Source organism: Varanus komodoensis, unplaced genomic scaffold, assembly GCF_004798865.1.
Source record: "Varanus komodoensis strain SLA01 unplaced genomic scaffold, ASM479886v1 scaffold22, whole genome shotgun sequence".
In the NCBI taxonomy this organism is placed as follows: Eukaryota; Metazoa; Chordata; class Lepidosauria; order Squamata; family Varanidae; genus Varanus; species Varanus komodoensis.
The window spans coordinates 13,366,059-13,380,119 of record NW_025335606.1 but is presented as its reverse complement, the minus strand read 5'-3'; the positions used below and the strand labels follow the sequence as shown (position 1 = coordinate 13,380,119).

At 42.7% G+C, this 14,061-nt stretch overlaps 1 protein-coding gene across 3 annotated transcripts in view; it reads left to right on the top strand.

The window, feature by feature from the left end:
* Nucleotides 1–14,061, top strand: part of PDZD2 (PDZ domain containing 2) — a 167,312-nt gene that overhangs the window by 40,907 nt on the left and 112,344 nt on the right. For 2 of the 3 annotated variants that reach the window (XR_006414850.1, XM_044431369.1), the window contains exon 1: nt 10,875–11,158. The exons of the other annotated variant lie outside the window; for it this stretch is intronic. The gene's annotated coding sequence lies outside the window, so the exon portion shown is untranslated. Of the gene's footprint in view, nt 1–10,874; nt 11,159–14,061 lie in introns of those variants that run through there. 3 annotated transcript variants of the gene reach the window in all.

Below are 14,061 nucleotides of genomic sequence, written 5' to 3'. Positions count from 1 at the left end.
CCAACTTATGGCAGCCCCATGAGAGAAAGCCCTCCAAAATGTCCTCTCCATGACAGCCCCATTCAGCTCCCCTAAGTTCAAGGCTGTGGCTTCCTTTCCGGATTCAATCCATCTCATTTTTGGTCTTCCCTTTCACCGTCTGCCTTTGACTTTCCCTAACACAATTGCCTTCTCCAGTGAGTCTTGCTTTCTCATGATGTGCCCAAAGTATGATAGCCTCAGTTTTATCATTTTTGCTTCTAAGGGAAGCTCTGCTTTGGTTTGACCCAGGAGCTACTTGTTTGTCTTTTTGTCGGTCCAGGGTATTCACAAAGTTCCGCTCCAGCACCATGTTTTGAATGCGTCCATTGTCTTCACTATCCAGCTTCCACATCCATGATTGGAAACAAAATAGTTTGGATGATCTTGACCTTGGTCTCCAGTAAAGGATCCTTATTCTTGATGGTCCTTTCTAGTGCCTCTGTTTCTGCCTTGCCAAGTCTCAGTCTTCTTTGTATTTTTGCCTGCAGTCTCCTTCTGAATTGATGACTGAGCTGAGGTATTAAAATCTTTCAGAACTTTGCTTTCTTCATTGTTAACAGTAAAGTTCTGTAATTCTTCTGTGGATATGATACTGCACAATAGCGATTCACAGTTGAGTGTGGCGCATACTTCATTGAGCAGATTTGGAGTGCCATGAATAAGGATGTGCAAAACTCGGAAAAACTTTTAGTTTGAGTGTGATAGACCTGTGCAGGATTTCTGATCCAGCAATCGGAAACAAACTGTGCTGGTTTTTCTTCCCTTACCAGAAAAGTTTGTGAAATAGTTGTGCACACTGAAAATCAAGAATTGCGTATTTGTAGCACCATCACCAATTGCTTAAATTGTGATTTGCACACATTGCTTTTCCTTTTCCTCTGTCTGTCTGTCTGTCTGTCTGTCTTTTTTTTTTTTTTTTTTTTTTTGGCGGGGGCCAAATGCGATCTGACTCAATTAAATTCTTGTAAATTGGTTTGGACTGTTTTTAATATTTTATTGTACTGACAAGTCCATTATGTAATCCCAGGCATGCATATTCCCTGAGTAAAATATCCCTGTCAGTTTCATCTTCCAACTACCTTCTCAGCTCTCCATATTCTCTACTTCACAAAGAACCTGTCTTTGTCCATTTCATCTGCTTTGGCATCTGCACTATGATTTTCCACAAGGCTTACATGCCTTGCTCATATAAAATAGACATATTTTTCAATTGTTGTTTTCAGTTGTTGTTGTTGTTGTTGTTGTTTTTGGAAATAGGGCTTATTTTTTAAAGTTTCATTTCTCTGGTCCCTTTCTTTGCACCAATATTATGTTATACAATATCTGTTTTTTATTTATTTATTTGGCTTCTAAAATGGACCACAATTTGACATGTTTGCTTGCTTGCTTGCTTGCTTTTAAAAGCTCAGGACATTTGCCCAATTTCTGGATCCTGAAATTTGTGCAAATTTCCTGCGGGGTTTTTTTTTTTTTTACTTGTGCAAATAGTGGTCCATTCTAAAAGTAGAAATCCTTATGGTGCCTTGACTCATATCAGTTTGAGTCAGCACCAGCTTCAGGTGGGAAAATACATTGGATTTTCACCTCTCCCACCCCCATATTCCTCATACATCCTTAGTGATGACTGGGCAGCAAATTGTTCATGATTTAATTTGATATTATTGTATTGCTACTGTCAAAGATGGGTAGATGTTCTTGAGGAACTTTCTGCCTCCGATGCCAAGGTAACTCAGTTGGCTTTGGCTACTGTGCATTTTGACTTGGCTTTTGCTGCTCCACTCAGTAACAAAACCTCCTGGGACAGCCTTGTGAAGCTCTGGTTCAGACTGCGCCTTCAGCAGGGTTCAGGATGGTTAAAATCCCCCACCTCTGTCCTCATGCAAGGATCCTTATCTAGGTAAGAATGTAAAGAAGTGATGTTCACTTTGGTCCAGCACATTCCAGACAATGGCCCCAAGGTTGTGGAACTCATTTCATGTCTTTGCTCTGGGGTTGAACGTTGCCAGCTAAGGCAGTTTTCTCTTAGAGAGGTCTCTCTGCTTGCTCTGCAGAACAGTTGAGCAGGGTTTGTCTATCTGTTATATGGATCTTCTCTTTACGACTGAATTTTTAAAGTCAAATTTGTAAGTTGCTTTGTAGACCCACTGGATGGGGTATAGAGTGCCTCTTAACATACAGAAGACCTTACTACTAAATGGCACTGACCATTTATTGAATATAGTAACAGTGCTGGATTTAGAAATGTAGTTTTGTTTTGCTGAACAAATATGGAAATTTGAAAAATGTAATACCTATAAAAAGAAATTTTAAAAATTCTTTACTTCATGGGTGGAGAACTTGTGATCCTACAGATATTTTGGGCTATAACGCCCATTAGCCATACTCAGCACAGCCCAATGGTGAAGGATAATGGGAGTTGAAGACTCCCAGGAACACATCCAGGGCCACAAGTTGTTCAACCTCACTTTACTTCTTTAAGAACAAGAAATCTTAAATGACTTGTGTATAAAATAGTACATATCCTTTGCTATCAGCTAAATTTATAAAAGTACAACATATAAATGCTGTGGTTTTTATTAAACAACACTTAAAAAGATGAAGTGTGCAGAGGATGGATCCTCAAGCTGTAGCACCCTTGGTACTTAAGCATAATGTGGCCTTGAGATAAGCTGACAATACTGTAGGGAAGTTGCACACGGTAGAAAACACCGGAAGACTTTTAATATATGGCTTGGAAACACATTATAGACCTCAGTATTATCATGCTGAAATAGAAGGAACTCATATTTTTAGAGAAGAGGTTCAGAAAATAAGCACTCCTATAATATAATTGAGCAGTAATAATTAAGTAGTAGCAGTTAAACCTTATAGCATTGAATGCTTCAACAGTATGTCATTGTAACACACATAAACCTGATTCAGTCAGTTTCTTCCAGCTTTATGAATCATGGTTTATGAAACTGGGCATGAACATCAAGACTGAGTGAAACTGGCTTGTTTTCCTAGCATGTTAACTAATATTAAGCCAAAGCTCCCTGATTCAGATGTCACAGGGGACTCTGGCTTAATACAGACCAAAGTGAGACATGAGAAGGATCTGAGGGAACCATCCCCATGCTTGTACCTGGCTTTGTAAGTCAAGGTTTAAATAGCCACTGCTATTCTTGGGGCCCTTGCAAAAGGTACTTTCAAAGGGACCCCTTCCTCAGTGAGTCTACCAACTCACCACCATCGTCTCCAGCTGCTTTGCTCCTCATTGCTTCTCATTCATCATCATCATCACTGGTAGAAAACCAGTGAGCAGGATGGCAGAAGCATCTTCTTCTGCTCTTCCTTAGCACCACCATTGGCTGGGCCAGAGAGAGAGGCAGGTGAAGAAGCAAGCGGCAGTGATGAAGTGCAGCTTCAGTGGTCCATGAGCCCCTGTTTGGAAGTGGGTCCTCAGCAAGTGACCTCTGATGCCTGCTCTTGAATCCAACCTTGTGGGCAGCCATCTGAGATGGGTTAGGATGGGGTAGAAATGTCATTCGCTGGTAGGGAAGCACTCACCTAGCAAGAAGGTAGATCTTTTGTGAAGGCCCCTGGCACATGCTCTATGGGGTAAATTGCATCGATGTTGCTGCTGGCACTATGGCACCAAATGGCTTAGGTGGCAGTCTAGGATCCACTGGACCCAAGGCCTTTCCTTTCCTCCTGTGTCCCTAAGATCAGGCCTGTATTGAAGCTGGCAATGTAATTTCACTCCGTTATTTATTTATTTTATTATTTATTTAAAACATTTCTATGCCACCCCCATTGCAACAAAGCCTCGGGGCGGCTCACAACAATCGTTGTGTGCCGTTAGGAATCGACAGGGAGGCAGATCCACCAGGCAAGTCCTCCAGTCACTGCTTGCCCTTGCCAGCATGACCAGCAGAGTTTTGGACACAGTACGCAATCCACCACTTTACTTCCTCAGTTAGGATTGCTTCCGAAACTCCAGTGTCCCCGAATGAGTGGCAATCATTTGAAACAAGGAAATCACTTTAAAACAGTATAAAATTGTGCATTCCATCAGCTACTGATTTCAGGGCCATTACATGTGCCATGCACCTCCTTCTAGTAAATGAACCTAAAACAAGAGCATCCGAAAACTAGGAAGCCTTGGCTGGAGCATGATAGCCACCAAGAGAAGCAGAGAACTTCTGAGTGAGAAAAGCAGAGTCAGGCCAAGCTGCTTAGAGGAATTTTGCAGTGCTGTGGAGCAGGCAGTTTGTGTCCGAGCATAAGTTGGGTATAAGTAGCCCCAGCATTAAGGTTTCAACACACACTTTGAAAAATCATGAGATTTGAGTGTTGTGAATAGTCTTTTACTACTAATAATTGTAAAGTTACTTGCATCTTACGTGGCCTGTTTTGTGTACTGCTTTGCATACTGGAAAAGACCCCAGCTCACTTTTTGGCATTACCAGCTGAAAGAAACAGGTAATAGGGATGGGAAGCATCTTTGCCAGAGATCCAGAATACCCACTGCCAGAGGCAGTGGACTGGATTGGTATCAGGAGCAGACAACCTCCAGATGTTTGGGTCAGTAGCTCCTATAAGTCACTGCTAGTATGGCCAGTGCTGAGGCTGCTGGGTAATGTAGTTGTGAACATCTGGAGAACACAAGATGCCTACCCCTGAAATAGATGGACAAGTAGAAGTGGGTTCTCCAAATCCCTTCTCCTCAATTTAGGAAAAAATATACATCATAGTATAGCATATTGATGGGGAAAGTATGTTAAAAGTTACATTATAATTAATTCATCCTTTATCCCTTTTTCAGTCAGTTACTAATTACAAATACATTCTAATTTCTAGAAGAACATATAATGGAAGTAGAAACAAAACATGAAGAAGTATGAAGACATTTGATATTCTCTCTCTGGGCAATTCACACAACATGACTCTGCCTTGTGCCAGGTGACATTCCAAATATGCAACTATCAGCGGGGGCCGCTGTGTTGTGTGAACCCAGCTACTTGGGTATTTGAGGGTTAAGCAACTGGCACATAATTCTGCAACACGATGAGGGTTGAACAGTCCCTGATAAATCCAGCTATGTTGTATGAAGCGGGTCACTATGTGTGTTTGCTTCTTGGCATGTGCTGATTATTTCAGACTATTGTGTTCAGTTAGATGTTCATTCATCATACTTGCTATCTGTTGAACTTTCATTATCACAACCAGCCAAACCTCTGAGTTTTCAGAGGGTTGACATGAGTGAATGGCAGATGCAAACAAGGCAGAAACTCCACTAATTTGATCAGAGGGTTGTGTGGGTTTCTTCTAAAAATATCTTCTGTTTACATACGATAGGGCATTTTGATGAGAGGCAAAGGTTTTTGTCTGCTGAATATTCACTTAATCATGAGCCTCTGACTTAGGGTTAAATGTGGATTTAATGTTTTCCTGGCATTAGCATTGTGTTTTTTCCGTTGCTCTGTGTATCTGTTCCTGCACACTTTGGCTGATGCTTTTTAGTCCTGCTATTTGGTGAAAAGCATAAACTGCTACTGGGTCACTTCTAGTGTACTGCTGTGTGTGGCCAGATGCAGGCTTCACACTTGACCAGTGGTGGCCTGTCATAAAATTACAGCTGGAAGATCAAGCAGAAACGGAGAGCTGTTTCCCTTGGGGAGCTTGAAAGAGACTGTGGCGATCAAGGGGTCATTCCTAGTGCACTCCTGATTGGCAGCTCCCATATTAAATTAAACATGGTCACCATCCAAATTGCTGGTTCCAGTTGCCAAATGCGACTTGCTCTATAGAGATGGGGGCGGAACACTGTGACTCATGCAAGCGAAGAATGGGAAATCCATTTGAATCTATCTGAATGAATTATTCCATTGCAATGGAATAAATTCAGGAAACTGGATTTAAATAGATTCCCCAGTTGTAGGCAGAGGTGGCCTTGTCTGATGTTGCTGTGCCTTTGTTTCTGCTTTGCTAAGTCCGAAAAGTCATCCATATGTCCCATGGCTGGCCAAATGTTCTGTCCTTTAAAACTTTTCTGCTCTTCTCGGTTGTTTGCACAATGTTATGTCTTGTAAAAAGACATCATATGCTGCATGGTTCTTCCTCTGTTGATCCCTTGACTCCACTTCCGGTGACCTCTAGTCTCTGCCTCTGGTGGCGGGCTCTCTGCGCCACCGGCCACTGCTGTGGCTGTCTGCTCTTGTTGAACACCAGTTGATGTCAGGAACTGCTACACCTGTGTGCAAGTGCTCCATGTGGTGAACTACAGGAGACTGCAGGTGGCAGTATCCCAATGGATTACTTTGTGGTCCTGGATTAACTCTTGCCACCCATTAGATCCTCTGTGCAGGAAGAAGTATAAAAGGCTTCCTGTTCCAGTGGAACCTTACTCAAACTAAGAGGTCTCCCTGAGCTCTGGTGGGTTCCTCTAAGTCTAGTTATTCTGCAGTCCTGACTTCAGGCTATCTCCTTGACCTTGTCTCTTAGTTGACCTTTGATCCTGATTACTTGCTTCACTGATGCCTTCTGTTTCTAGGGTCTCCTCAGATTGCTGCTCTCAACTCAGACTTTGCAGGTGGCTTTCAGTTCCATACCGGAAGTTCAGACTATTGGAACACACCTCTGAAGCTTAGCTGGAATGTTGTAATTCTAATCAAGCAGCTTTATCATGTGGAAATTACAGATAAGCAAGCATTGCTTCTAGCTATAAACAATAGGTTTATGCAGTTAATGGAGGCAAAAGATCTATCCAAGCTTTGCACACTATACAACCACTAAGCTCTTGTGAGTTAGGTAAGCTGAAGCATTACGAGTGAATGTTCTGCTTCATGTAACTCTTTTACTTAAAGTCCAAGCAAGTGGGCTATTGACTTCTACCATCAAGGTGGGATTCTTTTTAATGGGCTTCTCCTTTGGCTGCTAGCCTCTTAGAATGCTCTGACGTGTTGAGCTGCTCTGCCTTTTTGTCCCATGTGACCTCTAACCCCTGGATCTTCGTTTCCAGCATCCTCTTCCTCTTCATGGGAGCTTGTGTTCCTGCGGTTTGTTTGGCTTTCCTCTGGGAGACTGGACAGCATTCTTTCTCCACTACTGTTGTTGTTATGTGCCATCAGGTCATCTCCGACTTATGGTGACCCTGTGAATGAAAGCCCCTCCTGTCCATGACAGCCCTGCTCAGCTCTTGTAAATTCCAGGCTTTATCCATTCAACCCATCTCATATTTGGTCTTCTTTTTCTTCCACTACCTTCAACTTTCCCTAGCATCATGGTCTCTCCAGGAAATTTTGCCTTTTCATGATGTGCCCAAAGTAGCTTCAGTTTTGTCATTTTTGCTTCCAGGTAAAGTTGATCTAGGACACAATGTTCATCCTTTTGTCAATCCAGGGTATTTGCAAAGCTCTCCTCTTGCACCATGTTTCAAATGCATCAATTTTCTTCATGTCAGCTTTCATCACTGTCCAGCTTTCACACCCATACATAGTAATAAATAAATAATTGATTGATTGATTTTATATTTATGCCGGGATGTCTCCAGATTTTTATGTATTTTTATGTAATTGTATAGTTATTTATTTGTGTTGGAAGCCGCCCTGAGGCTTTTGCGAACGGGGCGGCAAATAAAATAAATAAATAAATAAATATTCATAGCAAATTCCCTTCCAAGGGAGGTGCAACTGGCACCCTCTTTATCTTGCTTTCAGGGCCAAGTTAATATTTTTTTATTTAGTATCTGTTTTTAGATTTGACTATTGGTTTGCTACTGATTTATTGTTTCATTGTTCGTTGGTTGTTGTTTTATTGGTTACATTGTGTTTATTTGTTCCTGTTGTGTTTATATGGTTATATTTTTATTCTATTATGCCTTGTGGTTTTATTGTTATTTATTTTTATCTGTTTTTTTATTATTGTGCTGTGAGCTGCCCACAGAGACTCTGGCTATGGGGTGGCATACAAATGCAATCAATCAATCATCAGGAATAGAATAGCATGGATAAAGTTGGCCTTGGTCTCCAGTGAAGCGTCCTGACACTTGCTGCTCTTTTTTGGTTCCTTCATTGCTGCCCTTCCAGGCTCAGGCTTCCTTAAATTTCTTGGCTGTGGTTACCATTTGATGTGGTGACTGAACCTAAGTATATGATCTCTTACTGCTACTTGCCCCTATTTTTGGCTTCTGTGCCCTTGAAACTTCGGCAGCGGCTTCCTCCTTGCCCTTCTTTACTGAGTCAAAATAATGTCTTCAGCACATTGGTACGTGAGGCCCAATCCCTAGACAGGCTGGGTCACTTTACTCTGTTTCAAAGTTCTATGGTCCAGGTGAGGAACCTGTTACTGCCAGATGTTGTGGACTCTGAATTCCTACCATCCCAGATTATATAATGGCCTCCACAAAGACAATTCTGTTATGGAAATAGCAGGCCTTTTCATCTCCCTGGAGAATAAATGTGAACCAATTCCAGAGTTCTGTTCTCAGCATGGTTATCTACAAAAAGCTCTTTTATGTGATTGGGTATCCATGTAGCTGTCAGAATATTGAAATGCTCTTCCCACACGGTTCCGCCAGATCATGTGGTAACCAACCATACCAGTCCTGCTGGCTCCTCCGGAGAGATGTGGCTAAGATACATCAAACACAGCCTGATGGAGCCACATGTGAAGTGCACTTAAATGTTCTGTCAGCTGCAATGTTCAATGGCAGCCAGGCTGAAAACAGAATATCTGAATCAGGCCTGAATGAACAATATCGAAGCAAAGAGCTGTGCCGCTGAAATGAATTTGGGAATAAATTGCTGCTGCTTGAAACTCTAAGCATAAACCAACATCACCCACAACTGACTTTATTCTCTTTCCGCATTCTCATAAATCTGGGAAGGCCTAATTCTAATCTTTGTTTCAAATGTTATTGTGCAGAAACTCCTCACCATCCATGTTTTGCCATGGCAGTAATTTCTTTGGATTTTCTAGTTACACCATATATTTTAGACATTAAGCTGCTCTAGATATAATGTTAAACTATAGATTAGCTTTAGAAAATGAACTGTGGGATCAGGAACTCCTTCTGCTCTTTCTCTAGTCCAGCTTCAAGGTGTTCGAAAGCTTTCACTTCCACTTTAACCCAATTTTGCTTTGTCATCCCAACTGGATCATGAATGCTTAATTGTAATGGTAGTTCATTGCAACAGGCCACCATCAGGCAACAATTTCTGAAACTGGCTTATTTCGACCAAATACAGTTAGGATTAATTGCAGTTCAGGGGTTGAACTATGTGATAAAACGTGGTTAATCCAAGATGGAAGCAGAAGCATCCAGTCTCCTCATGGCACACCAGAGGAGAGAGGCAAGGAAGCGTGTGACAGAGTAGGAGTGGGCAACCTGTGGCCCACGGGCTGCATGAAGACCTTGGCTTAATTTCAGGAACCTTTTACGAGTGCTTTGTTTTGGCAGGAGCCATCTATTCTTCCCCAGCAACCTGTTGGGTGGTAGGAGAGATGGAGAGCTAGAAGGGGAGGGCAGAAAAGGACAGAAAATGTGTATGAGGGCAAAAGAGGCAGAGTGAAAAGTGGGTGGCAGAAAGATAAAGGGGGAGGTAGGCCTGCCTTCTACTGGCTTTGGTCTCACCACCTGGTGGATTCCTGACTACCTGCTCTCAATCAAGTATGGCCCTCAAGAGAAAAATGCTTCCTCACCTGCAAGCCAAACCATGATTATATCTGAACACTCCAGTTCTACAGCCAAAACTGTACATTGTTTTGAAGGACTGAGCCAACAACAGCTTACCTGTAGGCGAACCCTGGATGGCATGGGGCCTAAGACACAGTGATGAAAGAAAGTGGTGCAGTAAGGAAGGACGCCTGTTCTATATATAGCTTATAAAGTGTCTTCAGCCTTGAGGAGTAGCGTGACATGAGTGGAAATATAAATTACCCTTTGCAAGTGTAAAAAACTTCTACTGGCAATGCCAACTGTGTTAGCTGGTACAACAGGTTTTTCAGGGAATCCCATTTTGTTAGTCAACTTTGCTGGCACTGCGGCAGCAGTTCCTTACTCTATGGTGATTTATGTTAGTACGTGATACTTTTTATGACACACATTTCTTTTAATATTGTACTTTTCTTCAGTCTGATTGTTGCTGAGATGGTAAACCTGTGTTTTGATTGCCTCAAGAGGGGATTATATGATTAAATTAATTACCTACTGTAAAAGAAAATATATGTCTAAATCCCTGCACATAGAAAGCAAGCCTATCAAGGGGAAACCTAGGCTATAATGCTTATACTTGTCTATTGGATTGCAATCCTGTGGCCACTTTCCTAGGACTAAGCCCCACTGAACACATGAGGAATTAATTTTCAATAAACATGCATAGGATTGCACTGTTCGTTTTCTTTGCCTGTTAGGGGGTCGTTTGAGGGGTTACCAGGGACCTTCCAATCATGAGCAATCCATCTGCAGTCTGAAACATAGCCTTAGCTACAGGACTGCCGCTTCAACAGGCTTTAATGCCATCTGTTAATGCCCAGATATAATAGGGTACAGGTGTCTTTTTCGCTCCCTTTCCCAGTAGTTCCCAACATTGTTTGCATTTTTTTAAACGTCGGCTGTAAGCAGGCCAGATAATACTTGGAAACAAATGCCTCCTCTTGCATTTTAGCCAAAGCAAGAGATAATTCTTTTATTAGTGCCATTTAGCTGGAAGCATTCCTGGATGAAAAATGTGCGGGGCGGACTGGGCGGGGCATGCTTGTGCTGAAGGAGGCGAAGCAGAAAGGGGTGGAGGAAGAAGAGGCGAAATCAAACTTGGGGCACGCTTGGGACATGGATCATCCACAGGAAGTCCGGGGCAGGACCCCAGCGTGCTTCGCATTCCTCCTCGCAGTAACAAAACCTGTGAAATGGCAGGTGGAGAGCTGAGCTTCAATGCAGAGAAGTTCTTTTCCTTCTGACACAGCGGGATTTGGGCTTTGCCAGTTGACAGGGCAGGATTTTCCAGCAGGGAAAGCATAGCAGGGAGGCGCAAGCACGTTGTTTCAACCTGCAAGACAGTTCCTGAGGAGTTACGAAGTGTGAGTTTGCAAACCGCTCCCTTTTGGAAACTTCATTTGTGGAAAGTTTGAGAGTTGCATTCTGCATTAAGAAGAGGTAATTTAGAAAGCAGTTAACCTGTTACCCTGAACTGCCTTCTCTCTCTCTCTCTCTCTCTCTCTCTCTCTCTCTCTCTCTCTCTCTCTCTCTGTGTGTGTGTGTGTGTGTGTGTTTGTGAGAGAGAGTTTCTTTGCTGCTTCAGCTCTCATCGTTCTTCATGTCTGAGAAGACCTTTCCCTCTCTCGTTTCCCATCGTTGTATTAGAAAAATGCACATTGGGGAGCAAAGGCTACTGTTTAATTCTGAAAATATATAGTCATGCAGGATAAGTAATAACTTTAATGTATATATTACATGCTATGGACAGAAAGGAACCATTCAGTATATAGTTGTACTTTAAAGTATGCTAGTCCCGTATTTTGAAGGTTAGGAGTAGTTTAGGTGCTTATGCTGCAAATCTGAAGGTCTGAGTATGTCGGCCGTGAGGAGGGCTTACTGCCTATTGGTTCAGGCTGTGCAACTTAATTGGAAGTCGTGAATTAACTCCTGTAACTGAAGCAACTTTACCACTTAACGAAACTGCATCCTAGTGCCTAGCAGTGCTGGTAGCTGTAAAGATAAATGCTGGGAATGGGTTCTTTGATTCCCAGCCCGACTTCATGATGTTGGGTACATGTGTCTGTTAAAATGCATTGTTGTGCTTAGTAACAGAGCGTTCAGCTATGGTCGCTGGGGAACCGGAAAGTCTGTGTGCGGGTCCTGCAGTGGTCTGCCTCTATTTAAGCTTTGGCATTTTTCTCGTAGTCGTCGTGCAGCAGAATCCAGCAAAAGATAACTACTGTCATTTCTGGTAGATTCACTAGTAAATGTCTCAGAATTTAAAGCTAGAATGCGGGCAAGGTAATTCTATTGCATGCTATATTACAGGTCTAGCTGCCTGCCCCACCCCCGACTCCCTTCTACTGAAAAGAAGTGTGCAGAGAGGTAGGCAAGGACCACAGGTGTGACCCTATGTCAAAGCCAGAGGTACACAACTCAGGGATCTGCATATGTTTTGGACGACAGCTCCCACCATCCCTGAAGTTTGTAGGTCTTTCCTCCTACTACATGCATGATTGCACCATATTTTTCTCTTTTTGAAGGGTGCAGTGTTAAACAACGCCTAAAAGGAAGCAAGTCCCATTGGACCCAAATAAAGTGTTTCCTCTCTGATCTCCATATATCCATAATAGATAGATATAGATCTATATATTTAATAGAAAGAAAAAATTGAAAAGCAATTTGAAATGTTGTCTTTAAAGCTCTGCAAATCAAAGAACTGCCCCCACCCCACCCCACCCCACCCCACCCCAGAAATATTTTTGGCAACTCTTCCCCTCCAAACCTTTAGACTGGTTACAGGCCTGAGGTTCAAAGAGTGGGGCTCATGTTTGGGGAAATACATATAGAACCCTTCATCAACCTGGTACCTCCGGATGTTTTGCAGTGGCATTCCTGCCCATTGGCCATGCTTGAAGCTGATGGAGGTTGTAGTCCAAAACATCTGTAAGGCACCAGGATGGGGAATGCTGTTGCAAAGGGGCTGACCTCATGCACCCAAAGGACACAAAACTAAATGGCACTGTTTTATTTAAAAGCGAAACCCAAATCCACTGGAAACAGCTGTTCTTGCCTTTGTTTGGTTGAATTGCTAAATGAGCCACAAGAATGCCTGGGTTTTATCTGCTTTTGACATACTTTTCTAGATGGAGTAGTTCTTAAAGGGGGATGGGAGTTCAATCCTGAACCCACTCTGAAGTCCTAGTTTGAAGAACAGGATTTTGCAAGAAGGCTTCCATTTCATTGCACTTTATGAATCCTTATATGGCACCCAGAGGGCTTCAGCTGTTGGATAGTGCAGAAATAAAATCAATGCAATGTGATCTGGACCCCCTTGGTGCATGATGTGGAAGTCTTTGTGTGTGCAACTGTACATGTGAGGGCTGCTTCCATGCAGAGCTGCTTGGCATGACCCCACTCGCTCATTGGTGGAGTATGTGAACCATTCTTCTAAATCGGACTTCTGAATTGCTGTCTGCCCAGCTAACATCAAACAGCTCCAGGAAGTGTACATGGAGTCGTTCCATTTTAACCTTGCAGCAGCCCGGCTCTGAAGTAGGTTAGGGTGACTTATTCAAGGGCACCCAGTGAGCGTCATGCTCAAGCAGGGCTTTGCACGCAGATCTCTCTAGTTCAACTCCAGTACTGTGTCTGCTATCAATAATGGAACTGTTGCCCAGAGCCTTATAAGGAAAATAGAGCAACATCTGTGCAAATGCAAAAACTTTTGACAAAAAATGAAACTCTAGCTCCTATTTGAAATTAGCATTTGCCCCATTCCTGTTAATTATTAAAGGGATACCAAAGTCCCAAGAGATGAACACGTAAAGGGATAAGGCTTCTAGCTTTTCAGCAAAAATCAGGGCACTAGACTTTTTAATAGCTCAGAAAAGCATTGGAAATTATATTGCTGTTAAATTCCCTTCAGGCTAAATTTTCAGCACTGACTCATAAGCTGTCAGGAATCAGATTCTCACTAGGCATGATTCACCGGACTTCTCCACACCACAGATCTTTTTGTACAACAGTATGTGGGCAAGCAGTAGGCACCTGTGCCTGCTATCTGTCCTTTTGTATCGAGGGTTTAGGCAGATGAGGCGAGATTAATTCCATGGTTTACTGCAGGCAAAATGCTGACTCCCTAGAAACTGTGGTTTGCATGCAAATCAGGATCCTCCCCCTTCTTCAGAGTAAATCCCGCATCTCTTCCAGTATTGAGGAATCAGGGTTTAGCATTACATATATAATAGTGCAGGTCAAAGTCCAGGGACCCATAGCTGATGACCATCTAAAGAATGACAGGCGATGAGGGCATCAGAGCAGAGGAGCAAACTCTGTTTTATTCCTGTACTCATGGTGTT